The sequence below is a fragment of the Microcebus murinus genome, unplaced genomic scaffold, assembly GCF_040939455.1.
Source record: "Microcebus murinus isolate Inina unplaced genomic scaffold, M.murinus_Inina_mat1.0 scaf020_hap2_Mmur4.0, whole genome shotgun sequence".
Lineage (NCBI taxonomy): Eukaryota > Metazoa > Chordata > Mammalia > Primates > Cheirogaleidae > Microcebus > Microcebus murinus.
In genome coordinates this window covers 230,448-244,011 of record NW_027438966.1, presented here as the reverse complement: position 1 = coordinate 244,011, position 13,564 = coordinate 230,448, and the positions used below count along the sequence as shown (strand labels likewise).

At 62.8% G+C, this 13,564-nt stretch overlaps 3 non-coding genes and 1 pseudogene across 3 annotated transcripts; all 4 read left to right on the top strand.

The window, feature by feature from the left end:
- The first annotated feature begins 886 nt into the window (after positions 1-886).
- Positions 887-1,005, top strand: LOC142867844 (5S ribosomal RNA). The gene has a single exon (XR_012917176.1). It is a non-coding gene; the product is annotated as a 5S ribosomal RNA (ribosomal RNA).
- A 3,812-nt stretch (positions 1,006-4,817) lies between these two features.
- On the top strand, positions 4,818-4,936 carry LOC142867843 (5S ribosomal RNA). The gene has a single exon (XR_012917175.1). It is a non-coding gene; the product is annotated as a 5S ribosomal RNA (ribosomal RNA).
- A 3,800-nt stretch (positions 4,937-8,736) lies between these two features.
- On the top strand, positions 8,737-8,855 carry LOC142867799 (uncharacterized; annotated as a pseudogene).
- Positions 8,856-12,655: 3,800 nt separating this feature from the next.
- Positions 12,656-12,774, top strand: LOC142867842 (5S ribosomal RNA). Its single transcript, XR_012917174.1, has one exon. It is a non-coding gene; the product is annotated as a 5S ribosomal RNA (ribosomal RNA).
- Positions 12,775-13,564: the final 790 nt, after the last annotated feature.

The window sequence follows — 13,564 nt, the reverse complement described above, 5'->3', positions numbered from 1 at the left end:
CGCCTATTCTGTCAGCTTTAAAATTCTCTTTCAGTTGCCACCCTCACAGATGGATTAGGAAACTCTTTCCGGTGCACTCATTAGTGAAATGACCTCCAGGAAGCTGGAATCCAATATCTAATGGCCGATTTTTAGCGAGTCCACACGCCAGGGTGGTCGGGGTCCAATGCAGCCCCGGCCAGGCCCAGGCCCCTTGGACTGGGCCACAGGAGGACACGGAGGAGGGTCCCGGCCCCCACGAAGCGGTGCCGGCAGTTCTCCACGGGCTTGGGCGTTTTCCAGAGGTAGGAGATGGAGGGGACTGATTTCTTCAGCGCCCCCCAAACCAGGCCACCCCACCCCACCCATGGGACACATCCCCAGAGAGAGACGCCCCATACACTGGCTGTGCCCCAGCCCTGGCCCGGGGGAATAGGCGGCAGCCCACCCACAGGGCGAGGGGGGGGGCGCAGCTGAAAGGGGTTGTGGGGGAGGGCGGCCCCTGGCTGGGGTCAAAGGGCGAGCGTCCCGCGCGTGCGCAGTCAGCGGCAGGCAGCGACGCGCTGGGGGTGGGCAGCGGGTAGGTGAAGGAGGCCGGGCGAGGAGACGAGGGGGGCTGGGAGGGCTCCACCTTGGCGAGTCCAGCCGTGGAGGCGCATCTTGTGTGAGTGTGAGTGAGTGTGAGTGTGTGTGTGTGTGTGTATAGAGAGACAGCCCCCCGCCCCGCCCCGCCCCGCCCCGCCCCGCCCCGCCCCGCCCATCACCCCCGTCCCTGGGAGCCCGCGGGACCCGGCCGGCGAACTCAACCGGCCCGGCCCGGCGCGGGGCCTGGGGCGGGAGGCGGCGGCGGGGAAGCCCAGAGAGGCTCGGCTTCTTGAGCGGGGCAGGGGCGCCCTCCGCCGCCGCCGTCTAGGGCCACACCACCCTGAACGCCCCCGATCTCGTCTGGTCTCGGAAGCTAAGCGGGGTCGGGCCTGGTTAGTACTTGGATGGGAGACCGCCTGGGAATACCGGGTGCCACAGGCTGCTGCTTTTTTTTTTTTTTTTTTTTTTTTTTGCCTCTTGTTCTGTCCCCTTTCTGGGAGCGCGGCGGCGGCCCGGGGTGGGGGTCACCCCCACCCTCAGCGCCCGCCCGCGGTGCCTGGCGCCCCAGCCCGCACCGTGGGGCCTCCTCTTGTCCCAAGCCGCGACACCGCCGCCACGCGGCAGCATGCGTGGCATCTGGACTGTCAGGTCTCAGACCAAAGGTCTGCTCTGTGGGAACCGACACGCTGGAGGAAACCTTGAGAGTCTGAGAGGGGAGGGAGTTCCAGAAGAAGGCCAGGATGTCATTTTGAGGGAGTATGTGACCAGAACTCGTCCCGTTGCTTTTGGGGTTCTATGGGCTACACGCAGGAATCTTTGGTGGTGGCACCTGATGTTGGGGGATCCGGAGTCACACCCAGACCTGCTCCACAGGCCTCCTTTTACTTTTCTCTTCGGATTCATGATTTTTAAAAAGTGTCTCTTACCTCTATGATTGCATTTTCTTTTCTCTCTCTTTTCAAGCAGATGATGGGAGTACAAGTATTCAGGTGACATGTGTTGCCCGTGCCCCCCTCCCCCCTGTGTTCTTTTTTTTTTTTTTTTTTTTTTTTTTGAGACAGAGTCTCGTTTTGCTGCCCAGGCTAGAGTGAGTGCCATGGCGTCAGCCTAGCTCACGGCAACCTCAATCTCCGGGCTCAAGCAATCCTGCTGCCTCAGCCTCCCGAGTAGTTGGGACTACAGGCATGCACCACCACGCCCGGCTGTGTTTTTCTATATATATTAGTTGGCCAATTAATTTCTTTCTATTTTTAGTAGAGACGGGGGTCTCGCTCTTGCTCAGGCTGGTTTCGAACTCCTGACCTGGAGCAATCCGCCCGCCTCGGCCTCCCAGAGAGCTAGGATTACAGGCGTGAGCCACCGCGCCCGGCCCCCCCTGTGTTCTTATTCATATACCTCTCATGTTGTTGCAGCGTATTGTGGGGGTACCAATGTTAAGGTCGGGTGCCTTGCCCTCTCCAAGCCTCCCCCCTCGGGTCAGAGCTTCAAGTGCGCCCATCCCCCAGTCGGTGCGCACCCACCCCATGCCTAATGGATGTGTATGCCCCTCCCCTCCCCCCACCCGCCCGACACCCACCCGATGAAGGTGATTCCTCTCTGTCCACTTAGGCGTCCATCCGTTCGTACCAATTTGCTGGTGAGCGCGCTCACGTGGTGCTCGTGTGTCCATTCTTGGGATACCTGGCTTACTGGAACGGGTTCCAGCTCTGGCCAGGAGAACACGAGAGGCGCCCTCTCACCGCTGCTCCTCACAGCCGAATGGCACTCCGTGGTGTCCACGCGCCACATTTTATTAATGCACTCCTGGATGGATGGGCACTCGGGTCGCTTCCACGTCTTTGCGATTGTGAATTGTGCCCTAACTGTCACCCTAACCCTTACCCAGCCCGTCTCCTCTGCCCCTGCCTGACGCGCTCCTCCCCGGCCAGGCCCGTCACTGTCCTGGGCCCCCGCCTGACCGGCTCCTCCCCGCCCGGCCTGTCACCGTCCTCTGCCCCTGCCTGACATGCTCCTTCCCGCCCGGCCTCTCACCGTCCTCGGCCCCTGCCTGACCGGCTCCTCCGTCGCCTGGGCCTTCCAAGGGCTTGGTGTGGACGCTGCTTCCAGGAAGCCCTCCAGAAACCCGGCAGCAGGGTGGCCGCAGCAGTCTCCAGCAGCCGTCCCTAAGTCGCGTGAGTGCGGGGGACGTGCCCCCGCTGTGCCGCGGGGGCCCAGCCTGGTGTCTTCCCTGAGGCCCTGCGGCTGCCGGCTGGGCTGCCGCTCCCCGCAAGGGGAGAGCCGCGGAGGTGGGGACCGCCTCCTGATGGGGACGTACACGCAGCTCTCCAAGTCGGATTCCGGGGCTCTCTGTCCTGCCCGAAGGCCCAGCTGGCCTGCTGGTCCTTAGAGTGGCAAAAACCTCCGAAAACTGAGACTGAGGGTCCGGTGGGTGTCTGCACTTTTGTGCTGGGCACCCCAGGGAGGCCCGGGGGCTGGCTGGACAACGTGGTCTGCTGGGCTGGGGGGTTGGAGGAGCAACTGATGCCCTTTGCACTTTGGGTAGCAAGAGTCTGAGGTGTCTCTGAGCCCTGTGCCCTGTGGGGGGGGGGCGGGGGGGAGGAGGAGGAGGAGGAGGAGGAGGAGGTGGGAAGGGCCGGGGCCTGCAGTCCTGTTCCCGGGGTGGCACGGCAAGTGGCTTCTTCCACAGGCTGCTTGGCCTGGGCTCCCTGCACCTGGGCCTTTGGAGGACCGGCCCTGTGCTTGCCAACACTTCCTGCAGGGACCCAGAGCTGGGAGGTGGCATCTCTCAGCCCTGGGTCGGGCAGAGCCCCAGCGGGCCATGCCCACAACCTCTCTCAGCACCGGTCCCCCAGAAGGCTCCTTTGGGACCAGGATTCTCTTGCGGTGACTCTTTAAGGTCTGGCCCCTGGATGGAGGGGCACCAGGAGTAGAGGAGCAGGAAGGGGAAGGGGGTGGCCATGCGAGGGGACACTTTGAGGCCAAGTCCCAGCTTCAGCCTGATCCTCCTGGGAACCCCGCTCTGAGACAAGGAGCCGGGCTTCCCATTCCCACAGCAGCCAGTCGTGGGCTGAGGACACCTGGGGCGTTGGGAACTCCCTGGCTTCTCCTTGGTTTAACATCTGGAGCTGCTTGTGAATCGCGCCGCCACACACACCCGAGCGCAGGTGTCTTCCGCACAGACTGCGGGCCTCGCTCTTCTGAATGCCGCTAGCTCGCCACCCACCCACGGGTGAACCCGGTCAGGGTGCTTTCTCTAAGGGGCAGACTCTTTTCCGGGCGGGCTACCGGTGTCTCTGTTTGCTCGTTTCTTTCTTCCATTTCGGGAAAGTCTTCCTTGCTGGGTGTGGAAATCTCCTATGCCTTCCCTCGCCTATTCTGTCAGCTTTAAAATTCTCTTTCAGTTGCCACCCTCACAGATGGATTAGGAAACTCTTTCCGGTGCACTCATTAGTGAAATGACCTCCAGGAAGCTGGAATCCAATATCTAATGGCCGATTTTTAGCGAGTCCACACGCCAGGGTGGTCGGGGTCCAATGCAGCCCCGGCCAGGCCCAGGCCCCTTGGACTGGGCCACAGGAGGACACGGAGGAGGGTCCCGGCCCCCACGAAGCGGTGCCGGCAGTTCTCCACGGGCTTGGGCGTTTTCCAGAGGTAGGAGATGGAGGGGACTGATTTCTTCAGCGCCCCCCAAACCAGGCCACCCCACCCCACCCATGGGACACATCCCCAGAGAGAGACGCCCCATACACTGGCTGTGCCCCAGCCCTGGCCCGGGGGAATAGGCGGCAGCCCACCCACAGGGCGAGGGGGGGGGCGCAGCTGAAAGGGGTTGTGGGGGAGGGCGGCCCCTGGCTGGGGTCAAAGGGCGAGCGTCCCGCGCGTGCGCAGTCAGCGGCAGGCAGCGACGCGCTGGGGGTGGGCAGCGGGTAGGTGAAGGAGGCCGGGCGAGGAGACGAGGGGGGCTGGGAGGGCTCCACCTTGGCGAGTCCAGCCGTGGAGGCGCATCTTGTGTGAGTGTGAGTGAGTGTGAGTGTGTGTGTGTGTGTGTATAGAGAGACAGCCCCCCGCCCCGCCCCGCCCCGCCCCGCCCCGCCCCGCCCCGCCCATCACCCCCGTCCCTGGGAGCCCGCGGGACCCGGCCGGCGAACTCAACCGGCCCGGCCCGGCGCGGGGCCTGGGGCGGGAGGCGGCGGCGGGGAAGCCCAGAGAGGCTCGGCTTCTTGAGCGGGGCAGGGGCGCCCTCCGCCGCCGCCGTCTAGGGCCACACCACCCTGAACGCCCCCGATCTCGTCTGGTCTCGGAAGCTAAGCGGGGTCGGGCCTGGTTAGTACTTGGATGGGAGACCGCCTGGGAATACCGGGTGCCACAGGCTGCTGCTTTTTTTTTTTTTTTTTTTTTTTTTTGCCTCTTGTTCTGTCCCCTTTCTGGGAGCGCGGCGGCGGCCCGGGGTGGGGGTCACCCCCACCCTCAGCGCCCGCCCGCGGTGCCTGGCGCCCCAGCCCGCACCGTGGGGCCTCCTCTTGTCCCAAGCCGCGACACCGCCGCCACGCGGCAGCATGCGTGGCATCTGGACTGTCAGGTCTCAGACCAAAGGTCTGCTCTGTGGGAACCGACACGCTGGAGGAAACCTTGAGAGTCTGAGAGGGGAGGGAGTTCCAGAAGAAGGCCAGGATGTCATTTTGAGGGAGTATGTGACCAGAACTCGTCCCGTTGCTTTTGGGGTTCTATGGGCTACACGCAGGAATCTTTGGTGGTGGCACCTGATGTTGGGGGATCCGGAGTCACACCCAGACCTGCTCCACAGGCCTCCTTTTACTTTTCTCTTCGGATTCATGATTTTTAAAAAGTGTCTCTTACCTCTATGATTGCATTTTCTTTTCTCTCTCTTTTCAAGCAGATGATGGGAGTACAAGTATTCAGGTGACATGTGTTGCCCGTGCCCCCCTCCCCCCTGTGTTCTTTTTTTTTTTTTTTTTTTTTTTTTTGAGACAGAGTCTCGTTTTGCTGCCCAGGCTAGAGTGAGTGCCATGGCGTCAGCCTAGCTCACGGCAACCTCAATCTCCGGGCTCAAGCAATCCTGCTGCCTCAGCCTCCCGAGTAGTTGGGACTACAGGCATGCACCACCACGCCCGGCTGTGTTTTTCTATATATATTAGTTGGCCAATTAATTTCTTTCTATTTTTAGTAGAGACGGGGGTCTCGCTCTTGCTCAGGCTGGTTTCGAACTCCTGACCTGGAGCAATCCGCCCGCCTCGGCCTCCCAGAGAGCTAGGATTACAGGCGTGAGCCACCGCGCCCGGCCCCCCCTGTGTTCTTATTCATATACCTCTCATGTTGTTGCAGCGTATTGTGGGGGTACCAATGTTAAGGTCGGGTGCCTTGCCCTCTCCAAGCCTCCCCCCTCGGGTCAGAGCTTCAAGTGCGCCCATCCCCCAGTCGGTGCGCACCCACCCCATGCCTAATGGATGTGTATGCCCCTCCCCTCCCCCCACCCGCCCGACACCCACCCGATGAAGGTGATTCCTCTCTGTCCACTTAGGCGTCCATCCGTTCGTACCAATTTGCTGGTGAGCGCGCTCACGTGGTGCTCGTGTGTCCATTCTTGGGATACCTGGCTTACTGGAACGGGTTCCAGCTCTGGCCAGGAGAACACGAGAGGCGCCCTCTCACCGCTGCTCCTCACAGCCGAATGGCACTCCGTGGTGTCCACGCGCCACATTTTATTAATGCACTCCTGGATGGATGGGCACTCGGGTCGCTTCCACGTCTTTGCGATTGTGAATTGTGCCCTAACTGTCACCCTAACCCTTACCCAGCCCGTCTCCTCTGCCCCTGCCTGACGCGCTCCTCCCCGGCCAGGCCCGTCACTGTCCTGGGCCCCCGCCTGACCGGCTCCTCCCCGCCCGGCCTGTCACCGTCCTCTGCCCCTGCCTGACATGCTCCTTCCCGCCCGGCCTCTCACCGTCCTCGGCCCCTGCCTGACCGGCTCCTCCGTCGCCTGGGCCTTCCAAGGGCTTGGTGTGGACGCTGCTTCCAGGAAGCCCTCCAGAAACCCGGCAGCAGGGTGGCCGCAGCAGTCTCCAGCAGCCGTCCCTAAGTCGCGTGAGTGCGGGGGACGTGCCCCCGCTGTGCCGCGGGGGCCCAGCCTGGTGTCTTCCCTGAGGCCCTGCGGCTGCCGGCTGGGCTGCCGCTCCCCGCAAGGGGAGAGCCGCGGAGGTGGGGACCGCCTCCTGATGGGGACGTACACGCAGCTCTCCAAGTCGGATTCCGGGGCTCTCTGTCCTGCCCGAAGGCCCAGCTGGCCTGCTGGTCCTTAGAGTGGCAAAAACCTCCGAAAACTGAGACTGAGGGTCCGGTGGGTGTCTGCACTTTTGTGCTGGGCACCCCAGGGAGGCCCGGGGGCTGGCTGGACAACGTGGTCTGCTGGGCTGGGGGGTTGGAGGAGCAACTGATGCCCTTTGCACTTTGGGTAGCAAGAGTCTGAGGTGTCTCTGAGCCCTGTGCCCTGTGGGGGGGGGGCGGGGGGGAGGAGGAGGAGGAGGAGGAGGAGGAGGTGGGAAGGGCCGGGGCCTGCAGTCCTGTTCCCGGGGTGGCACGGCAAGTGGCTTCTTCCACAGGCTGCTTGGCCTGGGCTCCCTGCACCTGGGCCTTTGGAGGACCGGCCCTGTGCTTGCCAACACTTCCTGCAGGGACCCAGAGCTGGGAGGTGGCATCTCTCAGCCCTGGGTCGGGCAGAGCCCCAGCGGGCCATGCCCACAACCTCTCTCAGCACCGGTCCCCCAGAAGGCTCCTTTGGGACCAGGATTCTCTTGCGGTGACTCTTTAAGGTCTGGCCCCTGGATGGAGGGGCACCAGGAGTAGAGGAGCAGGAAGGGGAAGGGGGTGGCCATGCGAGGGGACACTTTGAGGCCAAGTCCCAGCTTCAGCCTGATCCTCCTGGGAACCCCGCTCTGAGACAAGGAGCCGGGCTTCCCATTCCCACAGCAGCCAGTCGTGGGCTGAGGACACCTGGGGCGTTGGGAACTCCCTGGCTTCTCCTTGGTTTAACATCTGGAGCTGCTTGTGAATCGCGCCGCCACACACACCCGAGCGCAGGTGTCTTCCGCACAGACTGCGGGCCTCGCTCTTCTGAATGCCGCTAGCTCGCCACCCACCCACGGGTGAACCCGGTCAGGGTGCTTTCTCTAAGGGGCAGACTCTTTTCCGGGCGGGCTACCGGTGTCTCTGTTTGCTCGTTTCTTTCTTCCATTTCGGGAAAGTCTTCCTTGCTGGGTGTGGAAATCTCCTATGCCTTCCCTCGCCTATTCTGTCAGCTTTAAAATTCTCTTTCAGTTGCCACCCTCACAGATGGATTAGGAAACTCTTTCCGGTGCACTCATTAGTGAAATGACCTCCAGGAAGCTGGAATCCAATATCTAATGGCCGATTTTTAGCGAGTCCACACGCCAGGGTGGTCGGGGTCCAATGCAGCCCCGGCCAGGCCCAGGCCCCTTGGACTGGGCCACAGGAGGACACGGAGGAGGGTCCCGGCCCCCACGAAGCGGTGCCGGCAGTTCTCCACGGGCTTGGGCGTTTTCCAGAGGTAGGAGATGGAGGGGACTGATTTCTTCAGCGCCCCCCAAACCAGGCCACCCCACCCCACCCATGGGACACATCCCCAGAGAGAGACGCCCCATACACTGGCTGTGCCCCAGCCCTGGCCCGGGGGAATAGGCGGCAGCCCACCCACAGGGCGAGGGGGGGGGCGCAGCTGAAAGGGGTTGTGGGGGAGGGCGGCCCCTGGCTGGGGTCAAAGGACGAGCGTCCCGCGCGTGCGCAGTCAGCGGCAGGCAGCGACGCGCTGGGGGTGGGCAGCGGGTAGGTGAAGGAGGCCGGGCGAGGAGACGAGGGGGGCTGGGAGGGCTCCACCTTGGCGAGTCCAGCCGTGGAGGCGCATCTTGTGTGAGTGTGAGTGAGTGTGAGTGTGTGTGTGTGTGTATAGAGAGACAGCCCCCCGCCCCGCCCCGCCCCGCCCCGCCCCGCCCATCACCCCCGTCCCTGGGAGCCCGCGGGACCCGGCCGGCGAACTCAACCGGCCCGGCCCGGCGCGGGGCCTGGGGCGGGAGGCGGCGGCGGGGAAGCCCAGAGAGGCTCGGCTTCTTGAGCGGGGCAGGGGCGCCCTCCGCCACCGCCGTCTAGGGCCACACCACCCTGAACGCCCCCGATCTCGTCTGGTCTCGGAAGCTAAGCGGGGTCGGGCCTGGTTAGTACTTGGATGGGAGACCGCCTGGGAGTACCGGGTGCCACAGGCTGCTGCTTTTTTTTTTTTTTTTTTTTTTTGCCTCTTGTTCTGTCCCCTTTCTGGGAGCGCGGCGGCGGCCCGGGGTGGGGGTCACCCCCACCCTCAGCGCCCGCCCGCGGTGCCTGGCGCCCCAGCCCGCACCGTGGGGCCTCCTCTTGTCCCAAGCCGCGACACCGCCGCCACGCGGCAGCATGCGTGGCATCTGGACTGTCAGGTCTCAGACCAAAGGTCTGCTCTGTGGGAACCGACACGCTGGAGGAAACCTTGAGAGTCTGAGAGGGGAGGGAGTTCCAGAAGAAGGCCAGGATGTCATTTTGAGGGAGTATGTGACCAGAACTCGTCCCGTTGCTTTTGGGGTTCTATGGGCTACACGCAGGAATCTTTGGTGGTGGCACCTGATGTTGGGGGATCCGGAGTCACACCCAGACCTGCTCCACAGGCCTCCTTTTACTTTTCTCTTCGGATTCATGATTTTTAAAAAGTGTCTCTTACCTCTATGATTGCATTTTCTTTTCTCTCTCTTTTCAAGCAGATGATGGGAGTACAAGTATTCAGGTGACATGTGTTGCCCGTGCCCCCCTCCCCCCTGTGTTCTTTTTTTTTTTTTTTTTTTTTTTTGAGACAGAGTCTCGTTTTGCTGCCCAGGCTAGAGTGAGTGCCATGGCGTCAGCCTAGCTCACGGCAACCTCAATCTCCGGGCTCAAGCAATCCTGCTGCCTCAGCCTCCCGAGTAGTTGGGACTACAGGCATGCACCACCACGCCCGGCTGTGTTTTTCTATATATATTAGTTGGCCAATTAATTTCTTTCTATTTTTAGTAGAGACGGGGGTCTCGCTCTTGCTCAGGCTGGTTTCGAACTCCTGACCTGGAGCAATCCGCCCGCCTCGGCCTCCCAGAGAGCTAGGATTACAGGCGTGAGCCACCGCGCCCGGCCCCCCCTGTGTTCTTATTCATATACCTCTCATGTTGTTGCAGCGTATTGTGGGGGTACCAATGTTAAGGTCGGGTGCCTTGCCCTCTCCAAGCCTCCCCCCTCGGGTCAGAGCTTCAAGTGCGCCCATCCCCCAGTCGGTGCGCACCCACCCCATGCCTAATGGATGTGTATGCCCCTCCCCTCCCCCCACCCGCCCGACACCCACCCGATGAAGGTGATTCCTCTCTGTCCACTTAGGCGTCCATCCGTTCGTACCAATTTGCTGGTGAGCGCGCTCACGTGGTGCTCGTGTGTCCATTCTTGGGATACCTGGCTTACTGGAACGGGTTCCAGCTCTGGCCAGGAGAACACGAGAGGCGCCCTCTCACCGCTGCTCCTCACAGCCGAATGGCACTCCGTGGTGTCCACGCGCCACATTTTATTAATGCACTCCTGGATGGATGGGCACTCGGGTCGCTTCCACGTCTTTGCGATTGTGAATTGTGCCCTAACTGTCACCCTAACCCTTACCCAGCCCGTCTCCTCTGCCCCTGCCTGACGCGCTCCTCCCCGGCCAGGCCCGTCACTGTCCTGGGCCCCCGCCTGACCGGCTCCTCCCCGCCCGGCCTGTCACCGTCCTCTGCCCCTGCCTGACATGCTCCTTCCCGCCCGGCCTCTCACCGTCCTCGGCCCCTGCCTGACCGGCTCCTCCGTCGCCTGGGCCTTCCAAGGGCTTGGTGTGGACGCTGCTTCCAGGAAGCCCTCCAGAAACCCGGCAGCAGGGTGGCCGCAGCAGTCTCCAGCAGCCGTCCCTAAGTCGCGTGAGTGCGGGGGACGTGCCCCCGCTGTGCCGCGGGGGCCCAGCCTGGTGTCTTCCCTGAGGCCCTGCGGCTGCCGGCTGGGCTGCCGCTCCCCGCAAGGGGAGAGCCGCGGAGGTGGGGACCGCCTCCTGATGGGGACGTACACGCAGCTCTCCAAGTCGGATTCCGGGGCTCTCTGTCCTGCCCGAAGGCCCAGCTGGCCTGCGGGTCCTTAGAGTGGCAAAAACCTCCGAAAACTGAGACTGAGGGTCCGGTGGGTGTCTGCACTTTTGTGCTGGGCACCCCAGGGAGGCCCGGGGGCTGGCTGGACAACGTGGTCTGCTGGGCTGGGGGGTTGGAGGAGCAACTGATGCCCTTTGCACTTTGGGTAGCAAGAGTCTGAGGTGTCTCTGAGCCCTGTGCCCTGTGGGGGGGGGGCGGGGGGGAGGAGGAGGAGGAGGAGGAGGAGGAGGTGGGAAGGGCCGGGGCCTGCAGTCCTGTTCCCGGGGTGGCACGGCAAGTGGCTTCTTCCACAGGCTGCTTGGCCTGGGCTCCCTGCACCTGGGCCTTTGGAGGACCGGCCCTGTGCTTGCCAACACTTCCTGCAGGGACCCAGAGCTGGGAGGTGGCATCTCTCAGCCCTGGGTCGGGCAGAGCCCCAGCGGGCCATGCCCACAACCTCTCTCAGCACCGGTCCCCCAGAAGGCTCCTTTGGGACCAGGATTCTCTTGCGGTGACTCTTTAAGGTCTGGCCCCTGGATGGAGGGGCACCAGGAGTAGAGGAGCAGGAAGGGGAAGGGGGTGGCCATGCGAGGGGACACTTTGAGGCCAAGTCCCAGCTTCAGCCTGATCCTCCTGGGAACCCCGCTCTGAGACAAGGAGCCGGGCTTCCCATTCCCACAGCAGCCAGTCGTGGGCTGAGGACACCTGGGGCGTTGGGAACTCCCTGGCTTCTCCTTGGTTTAACATCTGGAGCTGCTTGTGAATCGCGCCGCCACACACACCCGAGCGCAGGTGTCTTCCGCACAGACTGCGGGCCTCGCTCTTCTGAATGCCGCTAGCTCGCCACCCACCCACGGGTGAACCCGGTCAGGGTGCTTTCTCTAAGGGGCAGACTCTTTTCCGGGCGGGCTACCGGTGTCTCTGTTTGCTCGTTTCTTTCTTCCATTTCGGGAAAGTCTTCCTTGCTGGGTGTGGAAATCTCCTATGCCTTCCCTCGCCTATTCTGTCAGCTTTAAAATTCTCTTTCAGTTGCCACCCTCACAGATGGATTAGGAAACTCTTTCCGGTGCACTCATTAGTGAAATGACCTCCAGGAAGCTGGAATCCAATATCTAATGGCCGATTTTTAGCGAGTCCACACGCCAGGGTGGTCGGGGTCCAATGCAGCCCCGGCCAGGCCCAGGCCCCTTGGACTGGGCCACAGGAGGACACGGAGGAGGGTCCCGGCCCCCACGAAGCGGTGCCGGCAGTTCTCCACGGGCTTGGGCGTTTTCCAGAGGTAGGAGATGGAGGGGACTGATTTCTTCAGCGCCCCCCAAACCAGGCCACCCCACCCCACCCATGGGACACATCCCCAGAGAGAGACGCCCCATACACTGGCTGTGCCCCAGCCCTGGCCCGGGGGAATAGGCGGCAGCCCACCCACAGGGCGAGGGGGGGGGCGCAGCTGAAAGGGGTTGTGGGGGAGGGCGGCCCCTGGCTGGGGTCAAAGGGCGAGCGTCCCGCGCGTGCGCAGTCAGCGGCAGGCAGCGACGCGCTGGGGGTGGGCAGCGGGTAGGTGAAGGAGGCCGGGCGAGGAGACGAGGGGGGCTGGGAGGGCTCCACCTTGGCGAGTCCAGCCGTGGAGGCGCATCTTGTGTGAGTGTGAGTGAGTGTGAGTGTGTGTGTGTGTGTATAGAGAGACAGCCCCCCGCCCCGCCCCGCCCCGCCCCGCCCCGCCCCGCCCATCACCCCCGTCCCTGGGAGCCCGCGGGACCCGGCCGGCGAACTCAACCGGCCCGGCCCGGCGCGGGGCCTGGGGCGGGAGGCGGCGGCGGGGAAGCCCAGAGAGGCTCGGCTTCTTGAGCGGGGCAGGGGCGCCCTCCGCCGCCGCCGTCTAGGGCCACACCACCCTGAACGCCCCCGATCTCGTCTGGTCTCGGAAGCTAAGCGGGGTCGGGCCTGGTTAGTACTTGGATGGGAGACCGCCTGGGAATACCGGGTGCCACAGGCTGCTGCTTTTTTTTTTTTTTTTTTTTTTTTTGCCTCTTGTTCTGTCCCCTTTCTGGGAGCGCGGCGGCGGCCCGGGGTGGGGGTCACCCCCACCCTCAGCGCCCGCCCGCGGTGCCTGGCGCCCCAGCCCGCACCGTGGGGCCTCCTCTTGTCCCAAGCCGCGACACCGCCGCCACGCGGCAGCATGCGTGGCATCTGGACTGTCAGGTCTCAGACCAAAGGTCTGCTCTGTGGGAACCGACACGCTGGAGGAAACCTTGAGAGTCTGAGAGGGGAGGGAGTTCCAGAAGAAGGCCAGGATGTCATTTTGAGGGAGTATGTGACCAGAACTCGTCCCGTTGCTTTTGGGGTTCTATGGGCTACACGCAGGAATCTTTGGTGGTGGCACCTGATGTTGGGGGATCCGGAGTCACACCCAGACCTGCTCCACAGGCCTCCTTTTACTTTTCTCTTCGGATTCATGATTTTTAAAAAGTGTCTCTTACCTCTATGATTGCATTTTCTTTTCTCTCTCTTTTCAAGCAGATGATGGGAGTACAAGTATTCAGGTGACATGTGTTGCCCGTGCCCCCCTCCCCCCTGTGTTCTTTTTTTTTTTTTTTTTTTTTTTTTTTTTGAGACAGAGTCTCGTTTTGCTGCCCAGGCTAGAGTGAGTGCCATGGCGTCAGCCTAGCTCACGGCAACCTCAATCTCCGGGCTCAAGCAATCCTGCTGCCTCAGCCTCCCGAGTAGTTGGGACTACAGGCATGCACCACCACGCCCGGCTGTGTTTTTCTATATATATTAGTTGG